This window comes from Rhopalosiphum padi, chromosome 2 (genome assembly GCF_020882245.1).
Source record: "Rhopalosiphum padi isolate XX-2018 chromosome 2, ASM2088224v1, whole genome shotgun sequence".
NCBI lineage: Eukaryota > Metazoa > Arthropoda > Insecta > Hemiptera > Aphididae > Rhopalosiphum > Rhopalosiphum padi.
This window is the reverse complement of record NC_083598.1, coordinates 67,406,366-67,419,194: the sequence shown is the minus strand read 5'-3', so window position 1 is coordinate 67,419,194 and position 12,829 is coordinate 67,406,366. Positions and strand designations below refer to the sequence as shown.

At 25.9% G+C, this 12,829-nt stretch overlaps 1 protein-coding gene across 1 annotated transcript in view; it reads right to left on the bottom strand.

Moving 5' to 3' along the window:
• The window catches only part of LOC132923146 (ATP-binding cassette sub-family G member 1-like), a 35,028-nt gene extending 25,746 nt beyond the window's left edge, over positions 1-9,282 (bottom strand). The window contains exon 1 of the mRNA XM_060986980.1: positions 8,510-9,282. The gene's annotated coding sequence lies outside the window, so the exon portion shown is untranslated. The remainder of the gene's footprint in view (positions 1-8,509) is intronic.
• Between the last annotated feature and the right edge of the window lie 3,547 nt (positions 9,283-12,829).

Below are 12,829 nucleotides of genomic sequence, written 5' to 3'. Positions count from 1 at the left end.
GGGTTCTGTGTCATATTGTACTAATAACGAACATTTTCTCACAGATTGCGCGTATGATGAAATTCTTACCAGCATTATCATAGTTACGCATGATAAAGAATGGAATCTTGTTATAATACAAAACATCATGCTTGGTTTTGATAGTTTATGTATAATGTACATTATATAACTATTTAAGTCTCCTATGTACCTATACATTAAAATCGTATCTAATTCTTTCATGTTTATTATTTTTCGAAGCTCGTTAATTTATGTATGAATCATTCAAGGGCATGTAGGTACATATCTTAAATATTTTTTGGATTTGAGTAAATATTGATTTATAATATACAATATTACATACGTTGAATCGGCATTACATAACGAGTTAAAAAATTAATAATAATTTTCTTTCAAATCGTATGCGTGATATTAATTTTAACGAAATTAAAAATAAATTAATTAACATTTGTTTTGAGATTAGATTATCTTTAAATATAACATAATCAATAGGTTTTGGCGTATGGCTCATAATAATTATTCTATGAGCGTGATATTTAATTATGGAATCAGTTTTTAATATATAGCATTCTTCAAAAAGCTCTGATTCAATAATAACTCGTTTTAGGAATAATATAATATTAAGGCACAGAAATAGCAACAATAATCATAAAATGTTTGAATAGATGTGTGTAATAAACAGATAGTTAGTGGTGTGTAGCTGATATTCACTCAAATGATGCTATATAAAAAAAATAATAATAAAAATAATAAATTTACTATATTTAAATGTATTTTTAGTTTTTATCTATTTTTTACATGAGCTTTATTAGTTACCTTTTGATTGCAGACGTGGATCCAGAATATATTTATGATGGAGAGGGAGCAATACCATGTGCGTATTATATTTTATTAGCTGCTAAAAACAGAAATCCTAAAATGTACCTGCATGGCAGAGCCTACGGAGGGCATAACCCTTTGCCCCTTGAATCCACGTCCGATTGGTTGGTTAAGTTTTTGTCGTTTTTGATTATTTAAACTATTTAGGTGATTATTATTTGTACAAATACATGCGTTGAGTAGATCCATTGGGTCACTGTTTATAGGGTGGCGTGTACTACTTAATGGTGTATACCTATGCTATACATTTTAAAATGATTATTAAAAATAATACAATATTCATTTATAAAAATGAATAAAGGAAACTTGGAGACAAGGTATTTTATAAAATTATTTTTAAATATTAACAATAAAAGAGAACACTTTTGTATTATAACTTTTGATTTAGATGCGTGTTTTAAGTTTAAGCCTTGTAAAACAAAACAATGCAAATTTATAAATATGAAATTACACTTATTATTATAATAACCAAATACGAATTTGCATTTTGTTTTTTAAATTTAAATAACCATATGAGGTGCTATCTTTAAAAAAAAACATTAAAAATAACCTTGAATGTTTATTTTAAGGATAATTGAAGTCACGAATCGTCAATTTTTATTTCAGAGTACATCAAGAATAATTTAATTTTGTTAGTAGATATATGTAAATAATATTAAAATTTAAACGCAAAATAAAAAAACTAAGAAATATGAAAACAGCAATACAGTCGTAGTTTGAAGGCACTTATATTTGTGCTTTGTTTTAAGCCACAGCTCTCAAAATGTTTTAACTACCTAGTCAAATTCTCTATTGGCCAGTATAAATGTATAGTAATTTATAAGTTGTGAGATTGATACTTTTTACAAACTAACGACAATTTAAAAAAAAAAAAATTAAAATTGTTCACGTTTATAGATAGGAAACTATTTGAAGAACACTAATTAAAGTTAAATATCCAATAGCTAGGTAGATGCTTTCTATAGTTTGTTTGGTTTACGAATTAAGTCTTCCTCAAACGATACAAAGGGGGAAAGTAGGTAACCGCTTTGCTGAACAGTAGGAGTTGAGTGTAATTCGTCATTGAGTAGGTCACTGCTATGAATGTGTTAAATTTGATTTTAATAATAAATCATTAAATATTATGGAAAATGACGTTCAGGGGAGACAGTCTAACAGAATATAATTTTATTATTAATAATACGGTATAATTTATAAATAGGCAATAGCATATTATTATTCTAAATGTTTTTAAAATGTCATTGTTAGTATAAAATATAATAAAATAAGTAAATTTTTAAAGCTCTACAAAAAATATTGTTTAATTACAAAAAAAATTATTATTTAATAATGATTATTTGAAAATCAATAAACAAAATAGAATTTTTTTTAGTTTATTTGGTTCCAGTATAAACTACTTGTGAGGAACCTTATTTTAATTTTTCAAGCCTAGCTATAAAACTTAATGAACTTTAATACATAATAATTTGAAAATGTTCGTAATTTTGATTAGTTTTAGTGAAAATTCTAACTTTCAATGTCCATGGTAAATATTGTGATTATGTATTTTCAATTTTTTTTAATTGGTTTATCTACAAACAACTTAGAAGAAGGACCTTGTATTAAATTTTCAAGGTATCATAAAGTCGAGATATTTAATGACATTTATATAGAAATAAAACTGAAAAAATCAAAAATGATAATATAAACATTTGGTGATAATTTAAGTATCGACTGTATTTATTCGTTTTTGAGTTATATCAAGTATAAAAAATTGATTTTGTTGAAAACCGGTTTAGTGTAGAAATTCTTGTTTTCCTTTTATTTTTCCCGAATATTATTAAAAACTGGGAATTTTCGATTTTGATCTTTCAAAAGTAAGTACCAACTCGATTCAATTTTCTATTAAAAAACCACATTCAAAGTTAAAGATCGTAGCATTTTTTTACTATAAATTGTGTACACATAACCTAACCTGCTCAGAATCTAAAACATATAGTACGTAAGTACCTAAATATAAAAGTTATAAAAACATAACTGATTATTCAATTTATTAGTTCTAACTGTCAAAATAAAATAATAAACTATAATCAATTAATATCCGTGTAGTAACTTGATTATACTAATTACGAATTAATTTTAGTTTAATGTTATTGTTAATCATGTTGACTTGTATACAAGTATATTATAAACAGCTATCATAGTATTAACGACATTCGCTATTATTTATTTATTTATTATTTCGTGATGCATTTATAATAATTGGGTTAATGTCTGTCTGGCCTCAAACTTCCACTACTTAATCAGTCGGTTTCATCGTAGTGACCTCATTCTTCATTTTCCATCTCTAGAACTCATCTGCATTGTTTTATACGTTTAATTTTACAAGCATACTAAATCTCAAAATTTCATCACAAGTTTAACTGTTAAAGAATGTTTTTGCAATTGTACGTCAAACACAATAAACCTTTCTCTGGTGTCATTTTCAGTACTTAATTAATATATTACTACCATTGCATAATGTTTATCCGTGTTATTATCATATACATTGAAGTTGATATTTTATTGTAAGATTAGATATTATTATTATTGATTTTTGGTCATCGGTCGCTAAGGCTGAATAAACTCATTGATCTTTAATTCAATATTTATAAACTGCATGTTTATAGCTGTAAGGTAACAGGTATCAACTGGTTATATCTGGTTATATCTTATATAGTACCGACTGGTTTTTTCATTACATGATAAACGACTCAACTCATAATCAGTTACTATTATTTTCTTAAGCACGACCTTTAATTTTTAAGGCTATTAGAGTAAAACATTTAATAATGAGTAAATCTTGCAGTAAATAGTTAAGTTCGTTATGAATTATCAGTATCGTAGCTAACCTTCATTACATCATTGGAAAAATTAAATGTTGCGCCCTCTGTATTACCACTAGGAAGTAGGCACGTTATGAGAATAATGTACTCCTTATCACTACTATCTTTAATTATAATTCTATCGGTATAGATTATAGGTACATAGTACAGGTTAAATTACCTACACATAAAATTATTAATTTTCACAAATACATGACAATTATTTTTTGAATCGTTCATAAATATCGTAATACAATTTAATTTGTGTATATTATTCAACAACTTTATGCTTTACAATTATTTTGTAATAAAATGATAAAAATTGTAGGTTTGTTTACCGCCCAAAATATTTCTACACCCTAGACAACTGCACACGTCGCTAACCTCTACACATATATATTGTATCCTTATATGGCACTAACCTTTGAGAAGGAACCTATCCGCCATCTGCAGATAGTGTTGTCTGAAGTATGAACTGTGAACGACGATCACACAATTTTATTCATCAAAGTTTCAAATCGATTATCATAAATTCTGTCAGCAGTGAACCGGTTTATTACATATGTATACGAATATTATAAATATTACGAGCTAGATTAACTCCCGCGCGAGTATACACACGAATTATGTAATTAGTATAATCATTATTCATTACACATTACAATATTTTACATGAAGATAATTTAAATTAGAAAATTGTAGAAAAAAAAATTAATAATTGTATAATTTATACGTCATATACTTAATAGTTAATAGTGTATTATTTATTTAATATTGAATAATTTAAAATATTTATCACTTATAATTTATAAACCCTACAACCAATTTACTAAAAAATGATGTGATTAACAATCATATCTGTGATATTGTAATAATTATTATCGTAGAATATTTTGTAACTGAAAACTAAAATTATTTATCTTTAAAATAATTTAATATAGATAGGTAATATAATATAATAAATATTAAAAAGTCATCAAGTTTGACATTTAAAAATTGTTCACCCTCAATATGACTAGAAACTTAAAAAGAATAAAAAAAATTAACTACTTATAGTGTTCCGATTTAATTGTTTTTAAATTAAATCTATAGTTGCGTATTATAATGTTCTAGATCGTAATCTAGATTAAAATATTACTTTATATTTATCAAATGTATTAAATAATATTATTATTTTTATTTTTTGAAAAACATTAAGAAATGGACCGGAATTACAGAACATATTATAATTATTACAATTATTATTGATATAAAATACAGCCGAATCGCGATAACTCGAAGTTGAAGAGAGATATAAATTCGCTTCGAGATATCTAACTCGAATTTATATAAATTTATTTTTATAGTGGAAAAAAAATTTGAGTTATCAAGTTTTTCAAGTAATTGTGACTCGACTCTATTTAAATAAATAATAATAATAATAATAATTTCTGATTTTTTGAATAAGTAAAGACCATATTTTGAAGTTAATGAGATTTTCGTACTACTTGAAGAGTGTCCTGTAGTAATACAAATTTATATTTTCAAATGAGAACCCCTTTCTTTTTTACTGTACATTATTCAGCGAATATTATATTTTTGAAAATTTTAATGTATTCTATTTAAAAAAATGTATATAATATTATAATAAGGATAATAGCTAGTCCTTAAAAATGGTTTAAAAAAAATATAAATTAAATGTTTGATATTTGATTAGGTATTATTAAGTATTATATTTGGATCATTTTTTTCAAATTATAAATGCGGGTTTATTAGCTATTAAAATTTGCAAATTGACATTCCTCCCATATTTTCTGTTTATCATCATGGAATTTTTATATAAAAAATTGAATTGATTGACTACTTATTTAAACTTTAATACGTCAACATTTTGAGAAAAATTATCTGCTAAATAATTTTCAGTAAACAATGGGGTTCTCGTTTGAAAAACAGAAGTTTAATCTTAAATATCTACTAGAAACTTCTAAATAATATAAAAAATCTCAAGTATTTAAAAATATGGCCTTTAGTTAGGTATATTTAAAAAACCCAAAAAATAGATTTTGAATAATTGTTTTATTGTAGGAAAAAGAATAAGCATGCTTGATGAACCCTAAATATATTAAATTTTATTATATTAAACAATATTATGTATTCAAACATAAAAAATGGGAGCATATACTTTAGACATCATTATATCAATAAATTATAGAAATAGAATGGCAATAGCATTAACACATTATACCTATTTATTAGCTATTGCCTATTAGTTATTACTATTATTATACCGTTTGAAGTATATTATAACATATTATAGCATTCCAAAGGTTTTCAAATGATATATTGTTAATGTTTCTAAAAAAAATGTCGACTAACGACTTTCTATGTTTTCAAACCTACAATTATAATGAAATAATTAATCAATAAGATTTTTATTAAAATATTAAATCTTGAAAGCTTTAATACTACATTTAACAATTATAAGGCAATTATTTAAATTTAAACACTAGTTAAGATTAAAACTATACAATTACTACATTTCTTCCTTACTCGATGATGTATTTTAAATTATATAGGTACTATAACTTGAATAATTTGATGTATTCTTATTATAAATAATGTACCTACCTAATGTAATGTATAATGATAGTTATAGTACTTTAAAATAATTACAGAATTACCAAATAAATTAGGTATTTTTTAAGAATTTAGATTTATGATTGAATTACCCCTAAATGTGAAGATGACAATTTCAATGAAAATCTCAATAAATATTTGTAAGTGAATAATAACCACTACGTTATATCTTATTTTTAAATAAGATAAATTATAAACAACATAATATGCGTTGCTTTAATTTCTTTATGATATTTTTATTGATGAAGAATTTTAGTAAAAAGTCTAAAATATTGAGCAATTAGCTCAAAAAACCTCCAAAATTCTTTTGTTTCTTATCTACGTTACTCACACTCTACAAGAACTTTCTATGTTCAATCAAAAAGCGAAATCTTTTAAGTCAATTATTCAAAATAATTAATTTGTTATTGTATTAACTATTAATAATATACAGATTGTTAATTAATAATAATAAAAAAAAAACATGTAAAGTTTTAATTTATTATACATTTTAAAATATAACATCACGTCATCATTATAAGTTTTTGTTATTACATTGACTTCTATGATGTCTTAATTTTAGTAGAGTAAGCATGTAAAATATTACAATTTCTACTGAATTAAAATTTGTTAATATTATTTGTTTATAATGATGAGATAACACACTACGCCGTGAGATATGTTTTCTAGAAATAATTTTAAATTTTTAACCATCACACATTATCACTCCCTTACCTTGCACTACGCTGGCTACACTTAAGGATTAACTACTGTAATCGAATTATTTTAATTATTATGGAAAATAATGAAAAGAATAACTGGATAAAAACCTAAATTACACTAATTCGTAATATTTTTAATTGATCTTTGGTTATAATTTAAACATTTGGAACTAATGAACTACATATAGAATATTATACATATTATAGAAGTATAACTATATATACCTCTTTATGTACCCATATTTAATATAGTCTACAATTAAACCACGAGAATAAGTTTAAACCAATGATATTATTTTTGAAAATTAACTAACAAAATTAATAATAGTAATAGTTTTTCATGAATATCCAGGGTTATATTACTTATTTGACTAATTTGGTAATGTATAATATTAAACAATAGTTTCGTAGCCTATATTTTCGGCGCCGGATGTCAATTAGTGTTGACGAACAGTACCTACCGAATGATATTTCAAGAATACTGTAAACACCGTGTGTATACTGTACATACTACATAATAAGAAATAAGAAAATATATAGGTAATATACTAATATGTATAATTGTAAATTATGATTGAGTAACTGACGAACACTGGCCGCTTAATAAAATATTAGGAAAGTCGTAACACTTGTAGTACAAAACATTTTGTAACACAATCTATTAATAATCGAATATTATAATAGGTATCTTTTACCTGTATGTGATGATGGAAATAAAAAACAAAAATGAATAACTAGCAGGTGGCATTTAAATAGTAACTCGTGATACATACCTACTGTTCACAATATTATAATTATACCTATAATATATATATATATATATATATTATAGTGCTTATAATAATATACTGTTTACATCGCCAAATATTTCAAAATTATTACCTACAGCCGATTTAGAGGACTACTGACATTATTGCATCTAGACGCGGAATTTTCGAAGCTTTTTTTTATTTTATCAATTTTTATATTGTACTGTGATCATCCGTCGAACGCTTTATAGCAGGTTACAACCAATACGATCATTCAAAGGTACACTAGGTCGATGGTTTGTGCATTTGAGCGTGTTATGCATACGCACGACTGAAAGAGAAAGTAATAACGAATCGTCATATTATATACCAATATAATAATAATGATATGATTATAACGTTGCAAAGAGAAACGAGTATAAAACAAAAATCGTAATATCGCGTTAAAACGAGATATCTGCAGCTGGAAACACACGAATTAATAATAAACCATCCACACTTCACGTGGATACATAATACAAATAATAGATTTATAAGGTAATATAATTATTAATACTTAATACTATTATAGTATTATATATTAAACTCATAATACAATATTCCAATAACCGCCACCGCACCCAAACGAAGGCCTCAATAATACACATATGTCAACGTAAGAGAATTGAAATAATAATAATAATATTAACAACAACAACATTGATGTACGTAATTCGCAAACCTGGTATAATATATCCTTCGTTGCAGTAGTCGATGACTAACGAGCGGACTATGTTCATCGACGTATATCTTCTTTGAAGGCGTAGTACCTATCACCCACCGGGGTGACTAAAGCGGGATGTTGTTAACGGGAAAATATTAAGCAATTATTATTCGGATACAATGAATAAGAAATAAAAGAACAGGAGAAAAACAGTTGACAGTGCAGAAATGACAATAACGACGTGTTTGTTGTCCCCGTCTTCCGCATCCGGTTTGATTGACTTAGGTCGTCGTCGTCGGCGGCAATCGTCTCGTTTTTGAACGGACGACGACAATAATATTATTACGAAAATAAAAACCGCATAAACGAAGCGGCTTTACCGCCGAACTCGAATAATTCACCACACACGCACGGGGCGGTTAAAAACGGAGAGCGTGTGATATACAAAGCGCACAGGTATAATATACGATTATGATTTATTAAATTAATATCGCACTATAAGAGTAGCGCGCCAATATCAATGTGGCGGCAGACCGCTGTCGATACGTTGGCGAACACAACTGGACTGGCCCGAGCCGACAGATTTGTTTACCTATAATATATAATATCGGCGAGCGTTCTCGCGTGCGCGCGCGTGTGTGTGTATTACCGTGGTAGTAAGTCGGTAATAGTAGTGTAACTGGTAACAGCAGTAATAGTAATAATAAATAGTGTAGTAGTAGTAGTAGTAATAGTAGTAGTAGTAGTAGTGTACGATCGTCGTCGACGCCGTGAATGCCGAGTACTGAGTATAGACGTGACTCACGGTGTTGTGGACGACGGTTTGATGAAAGAAACGACAACAGTTGAACAGCTGATCGGCGGCGGCCTGTGGCAGCAGCTGAGTTTTGCCGTGGCAAACCGGTTAGCAGCACGCTATCTATGGGGGGGTCACCGAGACCACGGTTATTGGACACAATAAACAATTGTTTTAACTTTTAAGCACATGAAATTAACTATTAAGTTAATACGATCGCTATATACATCATGTTTTTAAATTTTAGAACGAAAAAACGAAAATATTTGTGCAATATGTACCAGTTTTAAACAACATTAACTTTGTTTTGTTTTTATAGATATAGATAATTGATAGGTACTAGACTACTAGCTTGAAATTCTCTCCGAATATTAATAATATAATTTTCTAGACATTCCATGTTTTTGTTTTGTTTGAGGTACTCATAGACATTTAAAATTTTCAATATTTTTTTTCTAATCCACAAAGTTTGATCATTAAATGATTAAATAAAAGATTCCTCAATTATTCAAGCACGGCACTAGAATTTTTTTCCAGGGGGGGCAAAGTGGGGCAAATATTTTTTTTACATATACTAAGGTTTTTTCAACAATCAATGAGGTTATTTAAATAAAATATAAATATTTTCGTATCATATAACGATATAACATAATATAGCTATTAGCTATATAGTACCTACAAACTTTTGAATAGTTAAAAATGTTTTAAGAATAATGTCAAATATTTTTATGTACCTTATATAAGAAAATGTTTAATCACAGACCTTCAACAAGTATATTAATGATGTACAAAAATGATAGTTTCTTTATTACTTTAATATTACATACCTTTGTGAATGAATAATTATGTTGTTTTTACTTACATTTCATAAATATAAATTAAAATAATTATGTTTAGTAATGAACAGATGAATTTGTTTAACTCAACTTTAATTCAATGATTTGGGATACATTTATTTATTTATTTTCATCCAGTAATTAGTACTCAATAAAGATAATAATAAATAAATAAAAGATTTTTTTCTTATTTTACAAATTTCAAAACATATTTTATTGAAATTGTAGTAAATGTTTTCCTTATTAAACAATACTAGTAACCAGTAGGTTAATCCATAATAAAAAGACTAAAGATGTTATTTGTTTAAAACTGGAGGGGGGGTAGAGCCCCCCCTTGGCGCCGTGCCTACAAATATTTTACTTAAGGCAATTAAATATCAAAATCACATATTGCAGGGTGTACGTAATTTTCTTTTTAGTCAAAATTGTATAATAAACAAGCTATAAGTTATTTTGTTGTAATTTAGTTAACTGTAAGACCCTAACGTTTTTGTCATTACGTTTATTTACGTAAATTATTCTTTTTTTTCAACAATAAAATGTATAAACTATTTTAAGGTAATTTATATCATGTACCTATTCATATGCACTGTTCTTCAGTATACCTATTGACTTATAAGTTAATTACTAAAATTGAATTGTGATATATTAATATTATCATATTAATTATTATAAAATTGAATTATAATTTAACACTTCAATATGACAAAGTATTCACTCGGCGAATTTTCACAATTTATTTATGAGCATATATCTAAATAATTGTTTCAACATTTCAAACGATTGTTAATATAAATTACAATAGTATAATAATTTCACCAAAAATGCATAATATGAGTGTAGCTGTAGCAACCGCTTTTGCTGTCTCCAATGTCTCCATGATACAAGTGCATAACATAGAAAATCTACGCTGAACCGTTCACATTTAGTTTCATTAGTTTTAATATTAGAGTGAACGACCTATTATAAAACTTAATGGCAAGAATTTTTTTTTATTTGTAAGTGCATTTTTTAAATTTCTTATGTATAAAATATTAAATTAATATTATAATACTTACTATAGTAACTATGTAGGAAGTGCCATGTATTTACAATTATTTGTGATTTAAATGAATTTTAGTATTGTATGGCTGTATGGACTACGGACATTATATTATTAATCAAAGAATCATATAAACAGGATTACAGGAGTAATTTTTCAAAACAATTCAATTATTTCTTGACTAAATAAGACATCGATTATTTTAATTATTTAAAATTATTTTAGTTTTAAAATATTTCTAATATTATATCTGGATATATGTTGCAGTAAAAACGTGACATTTCAATACATGTTTATTCAGTTACTCGTATACCCAAATTATATACCCTATTCCATAAACATTTAATGTATTTTATTTTTAATTATTTTTACAAGAACCTTATTAACTCTTTTTTTGCTATAACTTTCAAAGATTTTCAGCTAATTAAGAAAATTTATATAATTTGAATTTGTTTAGTAAATAATATACAAAGAATTTCACATAAAAAAAATCTATACAATAAATATTAAATACATAACAATAAAAACAACTAGGTACTTAGTCGAATTAGTACCTATATCATTCTATAAAATCAGTGAAACTGCCAGTTTCTAACTGACCAGTGACCACTATAATATGTTCATAATATTATGTCAACAGAGCAATAATTAAGTTAACATTTCAAACATATAGTGTGATAACTGATAGGTAATAATATTATTAATAATATGCAAACATTAAAATTAATTTGAGAATCAGTAGAATACATTTATTATAATTTATAACAATAAACAAAATAATATTCATCAGTCATCACTATTGATATTTTGTAAAAATTGTACTATTAGTTGCTTATGGTTATTTTGCTTTACTCATATTATAGAGTCGGATACCTACCTATATGGCTCTCTAGTTATAGTTACTTATATATCTGTCTGTAATCTGATACATGGATGTGAAGGTGAGTGAAGGTGTCCATTCCAAGGAGGTTTGATATCATCGATAATCGCATCAATACAACTTCAATATTTTTTTTATCATTATTAATAATAGGTAATATTTGGTATGAAAAACATGAATTAAAACAAAATAAATATATATATATCTGTTTATTATCCACATTTACGCTACCTAATAATTTATTCGTGATTAAGTAAGTATATACTATATTATATTATTCAGTGGATATAGAAAATCAATTCGCATCCGCGTACGCATATTCGTGTAATCGTGTTGTTGTGACGTAGTTATACCTTCGGCCTACGGGCATAAAGTAGGTACTTAGGTAATTACAATAATTTGGGTTTATTTGAATTTATCTATTTTATTATAGTGTCGGACGTCAATATTTATTGTTTGTTAGACAGTTTTATTAAAGAATTATTTAAAAACAATAACTAATAACTAACAAAATCTAAAATAAGTAATGACAATAATTTAACGCTTTGAATTTATCAAAATCTTATAGATAACTTATACAGATGATTTAGTTATTCACTTAGCTGCATACTTAGTGCTTATCCAAAATTTCTTTTAATCATGTGTTTTATTAAATTTCTATTTTTTGAAAATGTTAACTTCAACAAAGTTTAAGTATTCTTAAAGACCATATTTTAAATTACTTAGATTTATTACGTCATTTTGAATATTAATTTTTAAGAGTAGTTTCTGTAATTAGTTCAAA